We start from the raw sequence: 21,864 nt of genomic DNA on the forward strand, positions 1-21,864 counted from the left end.
CCCTACCAGTCTCCTGTTTCCATCTCCAAATAACAATCTTTCCATGGATATAAAGTGCTCATTCATGGTATTCCTTATTTTACGTCTACTCCTCATTTTCCTTGTTTAAAAGTCCTTCCCTATCTCTATACCCCAGCGCAACTTCCTAAAGAATTTCCTATGAGTTTCAATATCACTTTCTAATGAAAGACATCCTAAATCATCCTTTTCTCTATCTCCTTTCAAGTTCCTTACTTGCTCCTCTTTGACCTTTTAATCACAGCACATTGCAACTTGCCTTGTGGTCATTTGGCTACTCCTGTTCTCACCCCAATCCCAACCCCTCCCTGTATTATCCCCAGCTTTGCTCTCAGGATCTGACTTTCTTCTCTACCTGTTGCTCCAGATGACCTCTGATAGGATACCACACCAAGATCAACACAAACATCATTGACAGGCTAGCACCTGGGCCCAGCATCTTGACCCACCAAGAAAGGAAGATTGGGACATTTATTTCTAAATTGTAGTTCAGGGGCCCTACCATAAATCACTGGCCACATGAATAAATTTATCTTACTATATGACTCCCTAATCCCATGGGTATGATAGAGAATTAGAGAATCCTAATATGTTCAATATGCTAACTTATTAATATATAGTAAGCTCTTCATACCCATGGATTCCATATTGTAGATTCACCAACATATTCAGAAAAAAATTTTATTCTAAAACATACAGACTTGTCTTGTCATCATTCCCTAAACAGTATAGCATAAAAATGACTTATAACATTTGCATTGTATGGTACTATAAGTAATCTAGAGTGATTTTAAGTTAGGAGGATGTGATAGGTTATAAGCAAATGCTATGCTATTTTATATAAGGGACTTGAGCATCCACAGATCCAATCCCTCACAGATACTAACTGGGTGGAGCTGCTTCACTGAAATTCACAGATGCTGTAAGACCCTAGTTTCATTCCTATTCTTCAAATTTGATGGTTTCTATGAAATCCAGCAAATCAGCTTACTTAGTTTTGCTTTGTTTTTAATAAACAAAAATAGCTCATGATACGTGTTGGAGCCTGGAAGCATGCTATTTCCATTTTTTTTTCTTCTGTACAGGACCAAAGTTGTAGTCAAGATCATTGAGAGTGCAGTAATTCATTCTGGGCATAGGCAGGGAGTACCCTGAATTGAGCTGCAATAGTTCCAAGGAACTTTTGTATATAGATTCTTTATTTTTTAAAGATTTATTAATTTATTTGTAAGTCAGAGCTACAGAGAGAGAAAGAGATTGAGAGAGATAGAGATACAGATCTTCCATCTACTGGTTCACTAACCAGATAGCCACAATGACCAGGACATTTATCTAGGTCTCCCATTTGGGTTGCAGGGCCCCAAGCACTTGGGCCATCTTTGGCTACTTTTTGTAGGCCATTATCAGGAGCTGGATAGGAAGTGGATGAGCCAAGACACCAACTAGTTTCTATATGGAATGACAGTGTTTTAGGTGATGGCTTTACTCACTGTGCCACAACTCCAGCCCCTGCAGATAGATTCTTGCATGAAGATCGAGGTACTTGCTTGAAATGAATGTATACACATTTTCTGATACTTGTTTTCCTTATTTAAGAACAAAGGACAAAGTTATAGCAGAGTTACTTGGTGTAAGACCCTTTCACTTTCCAGAAAAGACAGGAAAACCAGATAACACAACTATGTCATTTTAGTTTCAAAAGGGAAATAGGTATCTCATTGTGAACCAGCCAAACTACTTCTGGCCAATGCATACTGTGTTAACCAAGGGGAATTTAGGTCTCTGCTTTTAGCCTTCGCTGAACCTAAAACTCTAATTAAAATGATGTTTTCTAGTTTCCAGCAAAGACTTGCCTTTAAATATTTAGTAAAGGGGGCCAATGTTGTAGCATAGCAAGTAAAGCTGCCATCTGCAGTGCCAGCATCCCTTATGGGTGCCAGTTTGAGTCCCAGTTGCTCCACTTCCAATATAGCTCCTTATAATATGCCTGGGAAAGTATTGGAGGATGGCCCAAGTGCTTGGGCCCCTGAACTCACATCGGAGACTTGGAAGTAGTTCCCGGCTCCTAGCTTCAACCTGGCCATTGCAGACATTTGCAGAGTGAACCAACAGATGGAAAATCTCTCTGCCTCTCTCGATATATAACTCTGCCTTTCAAATAAATACATAAATATTTTTAAAATGAATTGCAGTGGCATAATCGCAGATTTATATCCCACTCCACAACAATTTACAAAAAAAGGAGCAAGAATCTACTGATACACTGGTGCAGCAGAGGTATTTCTGCTCCTCAGTGTTCAAATCAAGAACTGTGTATCACATGCATGAGAAGGAAAAGCTTGTAGACATAATATTCATCAGTTAGATACTCCCTTGAGAAGAGTTATATACACTATTCTCCCATGTAGCTTTGGTCATTACTGATGTGATTGCCAGGGTAAAACATAATCCTTCAAATTAACCTTCAATTCATGGACTAAATCAATGGTTTTTACATTATTTTCTCTGAAGTATAATCCAATAAGTGCTTAATTTGTGACATATTAACCAGTTGTGTACACTGGGGGATTTCAATTGATATTAGATCAGGAAATTATGACACTAATAAATCTCTGTAGAAAAATGAATATTCTAATGTAGTTTTTGTAAGTTAACATGGTAGTCACAAAACTCCAGGGGAAGGTTTCTATCTTTCATTTTCCCTAGTATGTACTACTATCTTGCACATAGAAAGAGAATGTATTATTGCCAGGGATACCTCACATAATTCCCAATGGCTTCCCAGTATCTCAATCATTGCACTGGGTGAGTACAAGTGGATATTTACATTTGCACACTCAAGTTTCAGCACATTACACTAGTTCCCCTGACAGCTTTAGCCCCCTTTGCAATATAATGAAAAATGCTAAACTTTTACTATATAAAGCAACTTCTTTTTTATATTCCTTATTAACTTCTTTTTTGACAGGCAGAGTGGACAGTGGGAGAGAGAGACAGAGAGAAAGGTCTTCCTTTGCCGTTGGTTCACCCTCCAATCGGCCGGCGCACCGCGCTGATCCGATGGCAGGAGCCAGGAGCCAGGTGCTTCTCCTGGTCTCCCATGGGGTGCAGGGCCCAAGCACCTGGGCCATCCTCCACTGTACTCCCTGGCCACAGCAGAGGGCTGGCCTGGAAGAGGGGCAACCGGGACAGAATCCGGCGCCCCAACCGGGACTAGAACCCGGTGTGCCGGCGCCGCTAGGCGGAGGATTAGCCTAGTGAGCCGCGGCGCCGGCCAATATTCCTTATTAACTTCTAATAGTTCCAGATTTCTTTACTTGTACTACCCACTGTATCCAAATTTGGGGAGAGTACACTATTAAGTAAAGTATTGGATATTTTGCTTAATTTTATCTCCCCCCAAACAGCAGAAAGTTTTGAATTTATAAATTAAGGGGGGGCCTGCGCTGTGGCACAGTGGGTTAATGCCCTGGCCTGAAGTGCTGGCATCCCATATGGGTGCCAGGTTCAAGTCCTGGCTGCTCCACTTCTGATCCAGCTCTCCGCTATGGCCTGGAAAAGCAGTAGAAGATGGCCCAAGTCCTTGGGCCACTGCACCCTTGTGGGAGACCCAGAGGAAGCTCCTGGCTCCTGCCTTCAGATCAGCACAACTCTGGCTGTTGCAGCCATCTGGGGAGTGAACCAGCGGATGGAAGATCTCTCTCTTTCTCTGCCTCTGCCTCTCTATAGCTTTGCCTTTTAAACAAATAAATAACTTTTTAAAAAAAGTTCAGAGAAGTGCATATTATAAAAAAAATTCATGGATTTCAAATTAAAAAAAAAAATGGGGCCAGGGTCCTGGGATAGCAGATTAAATTGCCTCCTGCAATGCCAGCATCCTACATGGATGCCTGTTTGTGTTCCAGCTGGTCCACTTCCAATCCAGCTCTTTGCTAAAGGCCTGGGAAAAGCAGAAAAAGATGGCCCAAGTGTTTGGGCCCCTGCCACCCATGTAGAATACTCAGATGAAGCTCCTGGTTCCTGCCTGACACAGCCTTGGTTGTTGATGCCATCTAGGGAGTGAACCAGTGGAAGGAAGATCTTTTTCTCTCTCTGTCTCTCCTTCTATGTGTGTAACTCTGACTTTCACATAAATAAATACATCACATTATGGAGCAGGCTTTTGTACTATGCTGAAGATGCCACTTGGGATGCCTGCATCCTTTATCTAAGTGCCAGATAAAAGACCCAGATCTGATTTTGATTCCAGCTTCCTGCTAATGCATACCTTGAGAGGCAGCTGATGTTGGCTGAGCTAAACGGGAGACCTGGGTTCCTGGCTTTGGCCTGGCCCAGCTCTGGCTATTGCCTGCACTTAGAGAGTGAACCAGAAGAATGATGATCTCTCTTTCTTTCCCTCCCCAGTCTTTGTCTGTGGAATAAAAACAAAAACAAATTTGAAAATAGCCAGCTATTAGATTCACATCAAGAAAACACAAAAATACATCATATGTTGGATGAAAATACCAATAGCCATCAAATATAATGACTTTGTCTAGTTAACATGCCAAGGTTTGATTTGTGAATAATAAATGATGCCCTAAACTTATTTGTTTATTTGTTTTAAGGAATTATTTATTTATTTGAAAGTCAGAGTTACAGAGAGGAAGAGAGAGACAGAGAGACAGAGAGACAGAGAGAGAGAGAGAGAGAGAGATATCTTCCTGGCTTCAGATCAACACAGCTCTGGCAATTGAGGCCAACTGGGGAGTGAACCAGCAGATGGAAGACTCTCTCTCTCTGCCTCTCCTTCTCTCTGTGTATAACTCTGATTTTCAAATAAATAAATTTTTCAAATAATGATTTGAAATAATGATTTCAAATGATTTTCAAATAAATCTTTCTTAAAAAGAAAAGTGTCACACACACACACACAGAGCATGTACATGTGTGTATATTAGAGAGAGAGAGAAGGAATCTTCCCATTTGCTTGTTCACTCCCCAAATGGCTGCAAAAGATGAGCTGGCCAGACTGAAGCCAGGAGCCTAGAACTGTATCTAGATCTCCCATGTGGATGGTGGGGACCCAAATACTTGGGCCATCTTTTGTTGTTTTCCTAGGTACATTACCTGGGAGTTGGATTGGAAGTGGAACAGCTAGGATTCAAAGTGGTGCTGCTACATAAGATGGCAGTGTTGCAAGCAGCAGCTTAACCTACTGTACCACCATGACCACCCATAATACTTCCCATAATACTTTTATATTTAAATGAGATGTAAGTACCTCAGCAGGACACACCAGTCCCTTTACTGTTAGGCTGCTTCCAGGCACTTTAGCATTGTCTCCACCAGTGGCCCCATAACCCCTACACCCTAATTAGAATTAAATGCTCTCTTTAGTGTTTTATCTATTGTGTTGTGTTTTGCCCATTCCTGTGGTGAGCTACCCTATGGAGAGGCCCACATGGCAAGGAACTAGGGGAGGCCTCCAGACAACAATTCTGGAGGACCTCAGTCCAAGAACCACTAAGGAACTGAATCCTGTCAATAGCCACAGGAATGAGCTTCGAAGTGGATCTTCCCCCAGCTGCCCTGCAGAAGAGCATGTCCCTGGCTAGCAGCATGACTGCAACCTCATGAGATAAGCTTGAACCAGAGATACCCAGCTAAGTTCTGTCTAGTTTCAGGACCCACAGAAGAGGTGCAACCATATATTGTTACTGTTTTAAGCCCATAGATTTTTTTTTTTAAGATTTATTTGTTTGAAAGGCAGAGTTATAGAAAGTGAGAGACAGAGAGAGAGAAAGGAAGAGAGAGAGAGAGAGAGAGAGAGAGAGAGGGGCAGGGAGGGAGGGAGGGAGGGAGAGATTTTCTATTTGCTGGTTCACTCACCAGAGGACTGGGCCAGGCTGAAGCCAGGATCAGGAGCTTCTTCCAGGTCTCCCACATGGATGCAGGTACTCAAGCGCGTGGGCCATCCTCTGCTGCTCTCCTAGTTCCCTTAGAAGGAGCTGGATCAGAAGTGGGGCAGCTGGGCTTGAACCAACACCCATATGGGATGCTGGCATTGCAGGTGGTGGCTTAACCTGCTGCACCACAACACTGGCTCCAAGTCCCTAAGTTTTGTTTTAAGTTGTTACAAAAGAATAGATGATTAATTTCAAAAATATTCCACTACATTGCAATGGAAATTAAACAATTAAAATGCCAAAAGATGGAAATACGGTAGAACAAACATGAATTCAAGAATTCTGTCCAGGGAGGTAGGTTTACTTAGCATTAAGATGGTTGTGTCCCACATTGGAGTGCCTGGGTTCAACTCTCAGCTCTAGCTCCTGACTCCAGCTTTCCACCCACTCAGACCCCAGGAAGCAGGAGTGATGGCTCAAGTTATTAGGTTCCTGACTCCCACTGGGAGACTTGGATTGCATTTCCTGCTCCTGACTCTGGCGCCAGAGTAGCATTGGCTATTGCAGGCATTTGAGTGTGAATCAGTGGATGGGAGACCTCTTTCTCTCTCTCCCCCACCCCTTCTCTATTTCAAATAAATAAAGAGTTCAAAAGAGTTCTTACCATCCAACACCCTGGATTAATTTATACCTTTGCTTGCTATTGACCTGGTGTCCCTGATGATTCCAGTAAGCAATAGAACCACAGTTGTAATAGATTGCTTCCATACTCACCAGGCTTTCCTGTATTATACCTCCAAATTTCTCCATATTCAAATATCAGCTCCTCCAGTTATTTCCATCAACAATATTGCAATTCTTTTCCTGTTTCCTAAAAGTCATTTTCTCACATGTGTCTTCCCCATTCATGGCAAATAACTGCTGGCTAGCAGATTATAGCAAAATCAAACCTATCATGTATTGGTGTTTCCACCTTTCATCTCATGGTAACTCTTTCATCTTTCACAAAGAATTTGTTGAGAGACATAACATGCAACCTCTAAATTTTCCCCCCTATTTGTGATTAGCTTCTTCAATGCATTTGTCTTCTGCCTACAAAAATTCTGTATAAACTCTTATCTACTTTTAAGTCTTCTTTTCCACGTTGTGCCTTTAGCATTCTAAGAAGCTTTAACTTCTTAAAAAAAAAAAGACATGGTATGCGTTGAACTGTGTTTCCTCCTAAGTTCACATGCTGAAATCTTAAGCCCCATTGGGGCTTTGTGTTTAGAGATAGGGCATTTAAGGGAGTAAATAAGGTAAAATGAGATTATATAGATGAGCCCTAATCCAATACCACAGGTATCATGATAGGAGGATGAGATCAGGGCAAAGACAGACACAGAGCAAAGAGCATGTGAAAGCACAGAGAAAAGACTGCTATCTACCAGCCAAACAGAGAGGCCTCACAAGAAGCCAACTCACCCTATTTTGCTCTTGGACTTCCAGCTTGCAGAACTATGAAGAAATAAGTTCTTGTTGTCTGAATCATCTAGTCTGTGGTACCATGTACCCCTGCAAACTATATACTCTCATCTATAATCACAATTCACACTTTTGGGGAGAAATTCTGAGTTTTATAGGCCTTATCTCATTTAATAGCCAACCCTGCCACAAACTATTGTGATTTTTATGCATTTTATAAATCGTGAAATTAATGGTTAGCCATAGTAAGTATAGGTTGAGTACCCTTTACACAAACCTCTTGAAACCAGAAGAGTTTTGGATTTCAGGTTTTTCCAGATGTTAGAATATTTATGTTACATGATGTAGTAACTAGGGGATGGCCCTAAGTCTGAACACAGAATTAATTTATCTTCCATACACACCTTACCCAGGGAGCTTGAAAGATCTTTATGCAACATTTTTTAGTGTGCCTGCAACCTGTCACATGAGGGTAGGCATGGAATTTTCTACTTGGGGCAACATGTCAGTGCTCAGAAAATTCAGATTTTGGAGGATTTTGGATTTGGGATTTTCAAGTTAGGCATGCTGAGCGTGTAATATTGTCAAGATCACAAGACTAGTGTCTGTCCATCTGGACACTGACTCTGCAGAATGGACCCTGAACTACTATATGATCCTTTTCCCAATAACCAGGGAAACAGGCTTCACTTCTGAGCCTCAAAGACAAATGGAGGTTTGGGAAGTGAGGATATTTGCATATTTCATGTTTTAATATGATGTCTAATCATTCTATGTCTTATGATAAATTTGAATTATGGACCCCTAGAACTTTTCTAGAATATGCAGAAATATAATTCTAAAGACTATTGTTATATACTATTGATATTATATAATGTTTGTCATGGCAAACTACGCTTAGACTATTTCTAACAGAAGCTATTTGTTCACTTAAGGTTTTAGAAGATATTTGTCATAGGAGGAAGAATTGCTCACTGATCTGGTAACAGTTCTTTATAATCTGACTTCATTGTTCTTCTTAAAATTAAATCAATCAGGATAAAAAGTCAGGTAGATTTTCTTAGAGCTTTCTTTTTTTACCTTTTTCCTCCGTGTGGATATTTTCTTTGCCACAGAAAATGAACAATGGGTTCTAATAGATCAATTTTATAGCACAATATAAAACTATTATTATGGGATTTAAACCAAACTGTTACCATTCTCTAAATAATTTATGTTCTTTATTTCTCTGCTTTACCCATGTGAGTCCCTCTCCTCACAGGATCCTATGTCTGCCTGGGCTTTCTAAACTCCTACCTACTTTCTAAGACTCTACTAATGCTACCTCCTGGGTGATGTCTCCCAAGGTCCCTCCAGGCAAAACCAGTGTCCTATGTTTCCATGCCACTTTATCCAAGTTTTCACCAATGTATCCTTTTACTACAATTCCTTGTTTCTTTGTATTTTTCCAACATTGTGGGCTACCTCAGCAGAGTCAAGTCCCTTTCGCTGTCATGTTATCACCTCTGTCCAGGAAGCAAGGGAAGCAGTGCAGGAGAAAAATTTCCCTGAGGGATATGAAGTAGGCAGCATGGGAAGATGTCTTCACCAGAATTTTACTTTTTCCAATGTATGCTGTGAGTATACAATCAGAACAGTTCATGGGAAATGAAATAAAATAGGTTCATTGTGATGCAATAAAAATTGAAATCTATACATTAGAGGATTCTTCAAAATGTTCATGGAAAATGTGTATTATGAAAAACTGCATCTTTTCTATTTTTGCATTAAAATAAACTAATCCTTTAATTCCATTTTCTACACACTTTTTAAAAAAGGTTTATTTATTTATTCATTTGAAAGTCAGAGTTACTGAGAGGCAGAGGCATAGAGAGCAAGAGCCAGAGCGAAAGCTCTTTGATCTGCTGGTTCACTCCCCAAATGGCTGCAATGGCCAGAACTGGGCCAATATGAAGCCAGGAGCCAGGAGCCTCTTCCGGGTCTCCCATGTGGGTGCAGGGGCCCAAAGACTTGGGGCATCAACTGCTGCTTTCCCACACACATTAGCAGGGAGCTGAATCAGAAGTGGAGCAGCCAGGACTTGAACGGGCACCCATATGGGATGCCAGCACTGCAGGCGATGGCTTTACTTGCTACACCACAGTGCCAGCCCTTCCACAGACTTTTAAAATTATCCTTACATGATACTTAGCCAAAGCACAGGAAAGGGTAAGGTTGGGGTTAGCCACTTGGATTTAGGGGATGTTGGATAGTTCAGGGGAGAAATTCAGATATACTGTAGTTCCATATATTCTTTTCCACATTGCACGTTTATTTGTGTTGGTTTGAAAGATGATTCCTTCCTTGCAGAAAATGTCTACATGTGAATTTTTATTAATTTTTAATGTTTACTCAGGAGGTAGAGAGAGAGCAAGAGCTCTCATCCACTGGCTCACTTCCTAAATGTCCACAATGGCAAGGCTGGGTCAGACTAAAGCTAGGAGCCTGGATTTCAATCCAGGTCTCCCATGAGGTGGCAAGAACACAATTACTTGGACCATCACCACTACCTGCCAGGGTCTGATCTGTGGGAATCTAGAATCAGGAGCCCAAGCCAGGACTCAAACCCCAGTACTCCAACATGGGACTCAGGCATATTAACCAAATTCTTAACCGCTTTGCCAAATATAATCCATGGAGTTGAGCAATATCCTGAGACTCTCCCAGAAATTTTAACATAAAAGACATTTTCTTTCTTAGGAAAGTTAGTGAGTTAATGCTCTAAAATGAAATATCGTTCTGTGGTAAAAGGTATTTCTTTTCCAGGTATTATACATTTAACACTACCTACAAATTCTGATGGCAAGATCGCATTTTTGGAAGACTGCCATTGTCCAATATTTGTAATAACGCCTATGGTGTCTTAGTCTCACCGGGCTGCTGTAACAGGCTAGCACAGATTGGGTGGCTACAAAACACAGACATTTATTTCTCATGGTGCTAGAGGCTGGACTCCCAGATCAAGGCTCCTGTAGATTTGGTGTCTGGGAAGGACCTGCTTCCTGGTGAAGCCTTCTCCCTGTGTCCTCAAGCAGTGAAAGAGGCAAGTGCGCCCCCTGGGGTCTCTTTTGTGAAATACACCTGCCAAAGACTCCACCTCCAAACACCATCACCATGGAAATTAGGCTTCACCAGATGAATTTTGTGGGGGAGAACGCAGATTTTCACACTGTAGCATACATGGACGTTATTTATTTCCCCTGTGTTTCCAGGCTTTGAAAGCCTGATATTCGGTTTAAGGGATATTTAGACTATGTCAGCGGCATCCTCCCCACCCACCTTACCTTTCCCTAATTTCAAAACAATCCTATATCCATCCTCCCTTTAAGAGGCGATATGAAGGACACTTCTGTTAAGGAAAAGTCAGGAGAACTTCTGCATCTTCCATTTACATTCCGTAAATAGACTTTGCATAGCTTTATTCAGGGCATTATTTTAATGGCTGCAGGTCTGTCATCCCTGCTCCTGATGATACAATTCTGAGTGCACCTGTTTGCTAATACACAGCCAGGCTCAGCATCTGTGGAAGTTGCAGAAGGAAGCATTGGAACCTAAAGTCTAGTTCTGCATCATTTCTCCCATACTTTCCTTGTGGTTTAGATCAGGGGTCAGCAGAGTTTCTGTATGAAGGGCAAGACAGTAAATTACACTTTGTGGCCAGATGGTCTCTGAACTGCTCAGTCCTGCCATTGTGGTGTGAAAACGACATTAACGCTATGTGAATGCATGGCGGGGCTGCACTCAAGCATCACTTTATTTACAAAACCAGGCAGCAAGCCTGCAGGCCATTACTTGCTGACCCCTGGTTTGAAAGAGCGAGAAATTACATGTTGAGTTACTTTTGTTTTTTATAACAATCATTTATGTCATGTTTCAATGCAGGCAAGGGGACATCTGTGCTAAAGGTATATTTTTTTCTTCTTTTGAGTGCTGGCTATATAGGGATTTTAGCTTTGTTAGCACTCAATAAGCTTATGATGGTAATTTGTGTATTTTCCTATATGCATACTATATTTCAAATATCAATTTTTTAAATCTTAATGTTTTCTACCTCTTTGCAGCCATTGATAGATGACTATAGTCACACCCAAAGTTATTTCCTGGACACAGTTCTTAAGCCTGATTATTCTTTGCTTACTTGCATCTGGGCTGTTTTAAATCCATACAAGATTCCCCCTGGATCCTCTGAAAAATAGACACAATACTCCAGAGCAGCCTTCTTTCTGGTCTCTCATTTCACCAGAAGTTTCACAGGCACCCACCCTCCCACCCACTCTCCAAAGGGCCTTAACATATTTTTGTCCCTTGGGACTCGGTGTGAAGACATATATACCAAGCCAAGTAAGAACTCTGCTACCCCACAGCTTCCCTCAAGCAAAAATTACAGGGTGTGAAAAACTATATTCCAGAGTGAGAGGAATTTCAAAGTGGCCAGTGGGATAGAGTGTGGAATTTTAAAAGAAAATGATTCATCAGAATTCACTTTGAGAAGAAGAAAGAAGCTTTCCATGCTGTGCATAAAGCATAGTCCTGAGATTGCTTGAGCTTTGACCTCCTTCAGTTTGGATCTAAGAGCATTTTAAAAAGATGCTTTAGCTGTAAGGATAGATTTTGTGTACTTTTTTTCTAAATAGACTTGCTATTTTTAGAATTTGGAACAGAATATTTTAGTGTTTATGTTTTAGACACCTTTAAGAAAATTCAAAGCAGCATGGGTAAAAATTACAAAAGAATGTACATACCATGTATTTCTAGAATTCATATTTAAGAATTTATCCTCAGGAAATCAGAATTCTTCAAACATGTATATAAAGTGGTATACATCAAAGAAAGATTGTTATACTCTAGATAAGCTGGACATAACTTAAACAACTGGGGCCAGTGTTGTGGCACAGTGGGTTAATCCTCTGCTTGTGATGCAAGCATCCCATATCCTCATATTAGAGTGTTTGAATCACGTCTGCACTACTTCCAACCCAGCTCCCTACTCATGTGCATGGGAAGGCAGTAGAGGATGGCCCAAGTGTCTGAACTCCTGCCACCCATGTGGAGTCCCCGGTGGAATTTTGGACCCCTGGCTTGGCCTGGCCCAGAGCTTTGAGGAATGAACCAGTGGGTAGAGATTCATTCTTTCTCTCTCTTTCTTCCCATCTCTCTTTCTCTTCTCTCCCTCTCCCTCTCCTCTCCTTGTCACTCTGCCTTTCAATAAATAATTAAATAAAACCTTAGCTTTTTAAAAGATTTATTTATTTATTTGGAAGGCAGATTTACAGGGAGGCAGAGGCAGAGAGAGACAGAGAAGTCTTCCATCCACTGCTTCACTCCCCAGATGGCCGCAATGGCCGGAGCTGTGCAGGCCAAAACCAGGAACCAGGAGCTTTCTCCAGGTCTCCCATATGGGTTCAGGGGCCCAAGGACTTGGGCCATCTTCTGCTTTCCCAGGCCATAGCAGAGAGCTGGATGGGAAGTGGAGCAGCTGAGACTTGAACCCACTCACATATGGGAGGCAAGCACTGCAGGCAGCAGCTTTACCTCCTATGCCTCAATGCCAGCCCCAACCTTAGTTTTGTAAGTAAATTATCATCCATTCCTCTAAGAGATGATTATAGCAGCCACTCAAAGGGTGGTATTCTTCTATGTCTATTCATGGGGAAATAGGTTAAGGCTATATTTCTTCATCAGTAAGAGCTCTACATATTTCCAGGAATTCTAAATCCAGATCAAATGGATGTAACCAAAATAGTTGTTTGTGTAACTAAAATGCCTAGGCACAAGTCTGGCTACAGGCAGAGATGGATCCAGGGTCCAGACTGGATTTGGCTCTTTTTCCATCTTGAAGAGGTTCCCTTTGCAGAGGGAGTGCCATCCCCACCCTGTTCTTCCTATGTAGCAGCCTGCAGCACATGCAGGTCCTCTCCTTTTCTGTAGCGTCAGCAGACCCTTGAGCCTCAAACTCACTGGTGGAGACTTGGATTGTGTTCGCCTTCTAGAAACAAGTATTGTGGCTATAGGAGTGGGCAAAGCATGGCTTATATGTCTGGCATGAGCTAGGGTGAGGAGGGCTGAGATACTGAGTCCCAGGGACTGAGTATGGAGGAGGGATTCTCATTAGGAAAGTTGGGGGCTGCTACCAAAAGAGTGGGATGGAGTTTGGCTTAATTAAGTACAAATAGAAACACAAAAACCTAACACAAAACCAGATAGCTATTAAAATATCAAGTAAAATGAGTTACACATTTTTGGATGAAGAGAGAGACCATTGGAGGAAAACATGATAAACACCTTGAGGACATGGTATTTGATGGCCAGTGTCACTGGTACATTCTGTGGTATACAATTCCACTGATGCACAGTAGCTGAATGCATGCACACTAAGCTGTATCTCTTCCACTTTCTCCTCCAGATCAGTCTACTTCTCCCATTTGTTAAGCTGACTACCTTAGAGGCCCTCCTTGGGCCAGACTTAATGTTGATTTTGGACAATTAAGAGCATTAGCAGGAGATTGGAGAGGGGGAGGAAGGTGATGTCAGAATTCTATTCTTATTGGTTTCTGTGTGATCACTGTAGAAATTAGTGTTCAGCCCCGAGATCATCTTGTCAGCCACCCCTCCCTGCATTGCTTGATTTCTTTCTCTCTCTCTCTTTCTATCTCCCTTTCTCTCTCTCTCTCTCTCTCTCTCAGTGGGTTACACTGAGAACACCAGCCCCTTATTTTGTATCTACATGCATTACATTAAAAATAGGTTATTTACATACTGCCAATTTCTTTTTTTTTTATCTTTTATTTAATGAATATAAATTTCCAAAGTACGACTCATGGGTTACAATGGCTTTCCCCCCAATACCGTCCCTCCCACCCACAACCCTCCCCTTTCCCACTCCCTCTCCCCTTCCATTCACATCAAGATTCATTTTCGATTATCTTAATATACAGAAGATCCGCTTAGTATACCTTAAATAAGGATTTCAACAGTTTGTTCCCACACAGAAACATAAGGTGAAAAATAATAGGTGATTTTTTTTTAAATGATGATGAAATCAGATCAGACCTATTGTCATGTTTAATCCCAGTGAGAGTCAAGTTGGGAATTGATAATTTCTTTTTTTTTCCACAGAAGATCAGTTTAGTGTACATTAAGTAAAGATTTCAATCGTTTGCACCCCCATAGAAGCACAAAGTGAAATATACTGTTTGAGTACTCGTTATAGCATTAAGCCTCAGTGTACAGCACATTAAGGATAGAGATCCTACATGAGGAGTAAGTGCACAGTGACTCCTGTTGTTGACTTTACAAATTGACACTCCTGTTTATGGCATCAATAATCTCCCTATGCACCAGTCATGAGTTTCCAAGGCTATGGAAGCCCCTTGAGTTCTCCGACTCTTATCTTGTTTAGACAAGGTCATAGTCAAAGTGGAGGTTCTCTCCTCCCTTCAGAGAAAGGCACCTCCTTCTTTGAAGACCTGTTCTTTCCACTGGGATCTCACTCACAGAGATCTTTTTGCCAGAGTGTCTTGGCTTTCCATGCCTGAAATACTCTCATTGGCTTTTCAGCCAGATCCGAGTGCCTTTAGGGCTGATTCTGAGGCCAGGGTGCTATTTAGGACATCTGCCATTCTATGAGTCTGCTGAGTATCTCACTTCCCATGTTGGATCACTCTCCCCTTTATTTATTCTATCGGTTAGTGTTAGCAGATACTAGACTTGTTTATGTGCTCCCTTTGACTCTTAGTCCTTTCATTATGATCAACTGTGAACTGAAATTGATCACTTAGAATAGTGAGATGGCATTGGCACGTGCCACCTTGATGGGATTGAATTGGAATCCCCTGGTATGTTTTTAACTCTACCAATTGGGGCAAGTCAGCCCGAGCATGCCCCAAATTATACATCTCTTCCCTCTCTTATTCCCACTTTTATGTTTAACAGGGATCACATTTCAGTTAATTTTCAACACTTAAGAATAACTGTGTGATAATTACAGAATTAAACCAGTCATATTAAGTAGAACAGACAAAAAAAAAATACTATGAGGGATAATGTATTAAGTTGTCCATTAGCAGTCAGGGCTATGCTGATCAAGTCACCATTTCTCATAGTGTCCATTTCACTTCAGGAGGTTTCCTTTTTGGTGTTCAGTCAGTTGTCACCGATCAGGGAGAACATATGGTATTTGTCCCTTTGGGACTGGCTTACTTCACTCAGCATGATGTGTTCCAGATTCCTCCATTTTGTTGCAAATGACTGGATTTCGTTGCTTCTTACTGCTGTATAGTATTCTAAAGAATACATATCCCATAATTTCTTTATCCAGTCTACCATTGATGGGCATTTAGGTTGGTTCCAGGTCTTGGCTATTGTGAATTGTGCTGCAATAAACATTAGGGTACAGACCGCTTTTTTCTTTATCAATTTAAACTCCTTTGGGTAAATTCCAAGGAGTGGGATGGCTGGGTCGAACGGTAGGGTTATATTCAGGTTTCTGAGGAATCTCCAGACTGACTTCCATAGTGGCTTGACCAGTTTGCATTCCCACCAACAGTGGGTTAGTGTCCCTTTTTCCCCACATCCTCGCCAGCATCTGTTGTTGGTAGATTTCTGTATGTGAGCCATTCTAACCGGGGTGAGGTGAAACCTCATTGTGCTTTTGATTTGCATTTCCCTGATTGCTAGTGACCTTGAACATTTTTTCATGTGCCTGTTGGCCATTTGGATTTCCTTTTTTGAAAAATGTCTATTGAAGTCCTTGGCCCATCTCTTAAGTGGGTTGTTGGTTTTGTTTTTGTGGAGTTTCTTGATCTCTTTGTAGATTCTGGTTATTAACCCTTTATCTGTTGCATAGTTTGCAAATCTTTTTTCCCATTCTGTTGGTTGTCTCTTCACTCTCCTGACTGTTTCTTTTGCAGTACAGAAACTTCTCAATTTGATGCAATCCCAATAGTTGATTTTGGCTTTGACTGTCTGTGCCTCCCGGGTTTTTCCAGAAATTCTTTGCCTGTGCCAATATCTTGAAGGGTTTCTCCAATGTTCTCTAATAACTTAATGGTGTCAGGACATAGATTTAGGTCTTTAATCCACGTTGAGTGGATTTTTGTGTAAGGTGTAAGGTAGGGGTCTTGCTTCATGCTTCTGTATGTGGAAATCCAGTTTTCCCAGCACCATTTATTGAATAGACTGTCCTTGCTCCAGGAATTAGTTTTAGATCCTTGATCAAATATAAGTTGGCTGTAGATGTTTGGATTGATTTCTGGTGTTTCAATTCTGTTCCATTGGTCTATCCATCTGTTTCTGTACCAGTACCATGCTGTTTTGATTACAACTGCCCTGTAGTATGTCCTGAAGTCTGGTATTGTAATGCCTCCGGCTTTGTTTTTGTTGTACAAGATTGCTTTAGCTATTCGAGGTCTCTTGTGCCTCCATATGAATTTCAGCATCATTTTTTCTAGATCTGCGAAGAATGTCTTTGGTATCTTGATTGGGATTGCATTGAATCTATAAATTGCTTTTGGGAGAATGGACATTTTGATGATGTTGATTCTTCCAATCCATGAGCATGGAAGATTTTTCCATTTTTTGGTATCCTCTTCTATTTCTTTCTTTAAGGTTTTGTAATTTTCATCATAGAGATCTTTAACGTCCTTGGTTAAGTTTATTCCAAGGTATTTGATTGTTTTTGTAGCTATTGTGAATGGGATTGATCTTAGCAGTTCTTTCTCAGTCATGGCATTACTTGTGTATACAAAGGCTGTTGATATTTGTGCATTGATTTTATATCCTGCCCCTTTGCCAAACTCCTCTATGAGTTGCAATAGTCTCTTAGTAGAGTTCTTTGGATCCTCTAAGTACAGAATCATATCGTCTGCAAAGAGGGATAGTTTGACTTCTTCCTTCTTGATTTGTATTCCTTTGATTTCTTTTTCTTGTCTGATGGCTCTGGCTAAAACTTCCAGAACTATGTTAAATAGCAGTGGTGAGAGTGGGCATCCCTGCCTGGTGCCAGATTTCAGTGGAAATGCTTCCAACTTTTCCCCATTCAATAGGATGCTGGCTGTGGGTTTTTTATAAATTGCTTTGATTATATTGAGGAATGTTCCTTCTATACCCAATTTGCTTAGAGTTTTCATCATGAAAGGGTGTTGAATTTTATCAAATGCTTTCTCTGCATCAATTGAGATAACCATATGGTTTTTCTTCTGCAGTCTGTTAATGTGGTGAATCACATTGATTGATTTGCGAATGTTGAACCATCCCTGCATACCAGGGATGAATCCCACTTGGTCTGGGTGGATGATTTTCCTGATGTGTTGTTGTATTCTATTGGCCAGAATTTTATTGAGGATTTTTGCATCTATGTTCATCAGGGATATTGGTCTGTAATTTTCTTTCAGTGCTGCATCTTTCTCTGGCTTAGGGATTAAGGTGATGCTGGCTTCATAGAAAGAATTTGGGAGGATTCCCTCTTCTTCGATTGTTCTGCCAATTTCTAAACATGAAGGTACCACTGCTGTGACCTAGCAGGTTGGGCTACAAATTGTGATGCTGCCGTTTCATTTGGAATGCTGGTTCAAGTCCAGCTACTCTTGTGCTTCTGACCCAGCTTCCTGCTAGTGCACCTGGGAAAGCAGCAGATGATGGCCCAAACAGCCAGGGTCCCTGCTAGCCCTGTGAGAGACAGGATGGAATTTCTGGCTCCTGGCCTCTGCCTGATCCAAACCTTGCTATTGTGGCTATTTGAGGAATAAACTGCTGGATAGAAGATTGTGTGTGTGTGGGGGGGTGTGATTCTGCCTTTTAAATTAAAAATTTAAAATAAAATTAAAAATTAAAAATCACCACGCTGATCCAAAGGCTGGAGCCAGGTGCTTCTCCAGGGCCCAAGGACTTGGGCCATCCTCTACTGCACTCCCAGGCCACAGCAGAGAGCTGGCCTGGAAGAGGGGCAACTGGGACTAGAACCCGGTGTGCCAGCACCGCTAGGTGGAGGATTAGCCTATTGAGCTGCGGCGCCGGCTGAGTCTAGGTAACTTATAAAGAGATGTATTTGGTCTCAGAGTTCTACCCAGTGTTGAGGCCAATATCTGGTGATGGCCTTGTTGGTGGCAGAGACCTGTAGTGACAAAGGGCATTACATGGCAAGAGACCTACTCTGTTGTGGGAGCTGAACTCTCATAACCTCATCTTTTTTTTTTTTTAATGTGTAGTCATATTTACCTTCCATTTTTTGTTTTTTAACTATAGTGTAAATACAAAAAATAATAGAAACTCAAATTCCAATTGCAATGAATTATCACAGAGTGAACAAATCCAGGGAAACCATTCCCCAGATAACCTCTTCTTATCCTAGTCCTCTCCCAAGGGCCCTGTGTCTAAATTCCAGAGTTAGATTAAGTTTCTACCCTCTTAACACCTCACAGGGTAGTGGGGAGTGGGGATTAAATTTACTACATTAACCCTTCAGGGACACAATCAAAGCCTCTCTAAATCACAATATAATATAAATATATAGAGGGGCTATGTTGTGGGTAAAAGACTCAATAGTTGAAGAATGTTTCCTTTGCAATGTTTTGTCTGCAGCTTGAAACACCTTTCTTGCTTAATATACTAATAAGTAAGAATTAAGTAAAAATGAAGACAAAGACAAATACACAGTTTTCAGTTCATAGAATATGCTAAAATTCCCTTGCTGCCACTTTTTAACCCAATCACAAGTAGCTTGTGTGAGAACTCTCTTTTGGTACAAAATTTACGTGGTTTTTCAACATTCAACTAAGCCCAGAAAATCAATCTTAATGCTTCTTATAATGCTTCTTCTGTATACTTCTGCATGATTTTTGTGTATTCTAGGCACTGATTATAAATTTAATGAACCAGTGCAAAAGAGTACTATTTGTTCAGGATGTTGGGAGATGAGAAGATATGAAATATCAGATATAAAGTATCAGTCTATACTTTTGGAGTTGGTTTTTAAAGGTTTAATTTAAGGAATATCAGAGTTTGATTTGATAGAAATAGGAAAATAGAGGTCTAAATATATTAAATATCATTTTAAGAGGAAGACACTTGGAAAATGTGACCAAGTCACTGCACCATTTGCAGACTCAAAGGTTGATGTTCTTGGTTTAGGCCCCTGCAAGGACAGAGCAGAGGACCCACAAAGCTGTCTGTGTCCTGAACTCTGGGTCCTGGGAGTAGCTATGGCAGTGGGGAACGAGGCTGAGGATGAAATTAAGGCAGTTAATCAGCTGGGCTTAAAATATAGAAATTATCCTAGATTATCTTGATGGGCCTCACATAAGGGTTCTTTCAAGTAGAGGAAGGAGGCAAAGGAGCCAGAACCAGAGAGAGAGCATCATGAGAAAGACTTGATCATTCATTGATGACTTTGAAGGTAAACAGAGGCCATGAACCAGGGACTGAGGGCTGCCTCTAGAATCTGGAAATGACAAGAAAGCAAATTTTCCTCTGGACCAGATAAGAATGTGGCCTTGCTGAAACTTGATTTCAGCCCAAAAAACTCATTTCAGATATCTAACATCCCGAACTCTGAAACAATAAATCTTTATCATTTTAAGTTACTCACTCATTTGCTGTAATTTGCTATGGCAGCAATGGGAAACTAGTACTCTATTAGTGGTGCTACATGTATAAAGCCACAAAGATGATGAGGTTAAAATTCACTCAAGGCTGGATGGTGCAGAAGTTAGATGCTTAGTTAGATGCTTGGCTTCTGCAGCCACTCAGCACTTGGCTCTGTTTTCTTTCTTTTGAATATATGAAATAATGTCAAATTTAAGCATCACTAATCACTATGTAAAATAGTTGTGGAAAGGATGTGAAAAGTGAAATTAAATGTAATGCATATTTATATGAGACAATAAGCAAGAAGTTGTTTAGAATCTATATTCCTGATTTTTGAAATACAAAGCTGTAAACTGTGTTCAGTACATTTTTTCTCTCTACTTTTTTATGAGGAAAAACCAGAGTGTGTTAACCATTATGTCTCCTATCGATGACCTAACAAGAATTTCAGAGGAAGAAGATCCTAACATTAACTGGATAGAGTGATGTGGTACTAAGTCGCATATTTTTTTTAAAAAGGCAATCTCGTATATGTGGTTTAGTGAGGGTATGCACTCTGGTGAAATTGTAAGAGTGAGGACAGCAGCAAGGGCAATTTCCAGGTGAGCCTACAGGATTTTTGGAGAAGAGGATAGTTGTGAGCTGTTAGCGGCCAGCACTCAGAGTAGCAAAGGGATGGTACTGGTACTGGGGACCTGGACTGGCACCAACAGAGTCTAATTCTTTCCTGCTCTTTGGACTTCTCAAATCTACCCTCTTCTCCTATTAACTTCTGTCCATTTAGACCATGGTTTCCAGAATTCTCGATGATGATAATATTGGGAGAAACTTCTTATAGGAGAACAGTGCGTCCCAGTGATGTAACTGATACCCATCTTTTTTCCTTCCACAGTACTGGATCCCCCTCACGTCTACTGAGACATGGATGCATTGTTCACATATAGAGTCTGGACTGGGCATCAGCAACATCTACTACAGAGTCAGCAAGAACCCAGAGTCTTCCATCCCTGTACTTCACAATCGCTAGCCTGTTGAGTTTCATTTTTTTTTTTTTCCTGAAGACCCAAAATACCTGCTACTGCCCCCAACAGCAACTTTCCTCAAAGGCAGCATTAGAGGTTGGGAAGGAACTAGCTTTCCTTTGACCAGGAAGAAAACTGTTCAACAATCCCTTCCTCCCACCCTCCCTTGCCCTCCAGACTTCCTACATTTCAATGAGCACATCTAACCACTAGAAAGGTAGAAAAGGAAAAACTATACAGACAGCAAAGAGTGTATGTACTAATAGTGAGGACTGGAGAGGTTGCTGCTCCTTACACAAGCACCGATGTCTTCCTCTTCTCTAGGCACCATCTGTATATTCCTCTTCCCATTTACTGCTTCATTTAAAAGCTGCTGTTCAGTGATACATACACACTTACCCCTGCCTGTGGAGAGGCCACCTCAATCTCATCCAATTTCTCCATTTCACTTGAAGGCCCAAGGTCTCTAGAGATAAGCAAGACTGGGTTTGGCTTTTTATATATTTGGTGACCAAGTTGGTTTCCACCAACACACACAAGACACAATGATGAGGAAAAGAAGAAATCCACCACAAAGGTTTTAGGAAAGGAAAAACGAGGAAATGACTGTAACAGTGCTGTGCTGAGCTGCATGGGAACCTGAGGCAAAAGGAGGCACCAGTAATCTTGGTTTATATTTACAATTTTGATATTTCATTCATCATGGATCTTTTTGTCATTAACTTAGTTTTTTTGTAATTGCATTAAAATGTTATTTAACCTATTTTTTTTCCAATATTTTAGCTCACTCTTAAATTTCCTGGCCTAGGATAATGCATTTTTCACTTCTCTTTATTCCCAACCTTACCAAT

At 41.0% G+C, this 21,864-nt stretch overlaps 1 long non-coding RNA gene across 1 annotated transcript in view; it reads left to right on the plus strand.

The window, feature by feature from the left end:
- LOC149122606 (uncharacterized) overlaps positions 1-21,647 on the plus strand; it is a 37,367-nt gene extending 15,720 nt beyond the window's left edge. Inside the window, exon 2 of the long non-coding RNA XR_016219024.1 lies at positions 20,884-21,647. This is a non-coding gene — a long non-coding RNA (uncharacterized LOC149122606). The remainder of the gene's footprint in view (positions 1-20,883) is intronic.
- The last annotated feature ends 217 nt before the right edge of the window (positions 21,648-21,864 follow it).

This window comes from Oryctolagus cuniculus, chromosome 13 (assembly GCF_051225735.1).
Source record: "Oryctolagus cuniculus isolate XC-2025 breed Fujian yellow rabbit chromosome 13, ASM5122573v1, whole genome shotgun sequence".
Lineage (NCBI taxonomy): Eukaryota > Metazoa > Chordata > Mammalia > Lagomorpha > Leporidae > Oryctolagus > Oryctolagus cuniculus.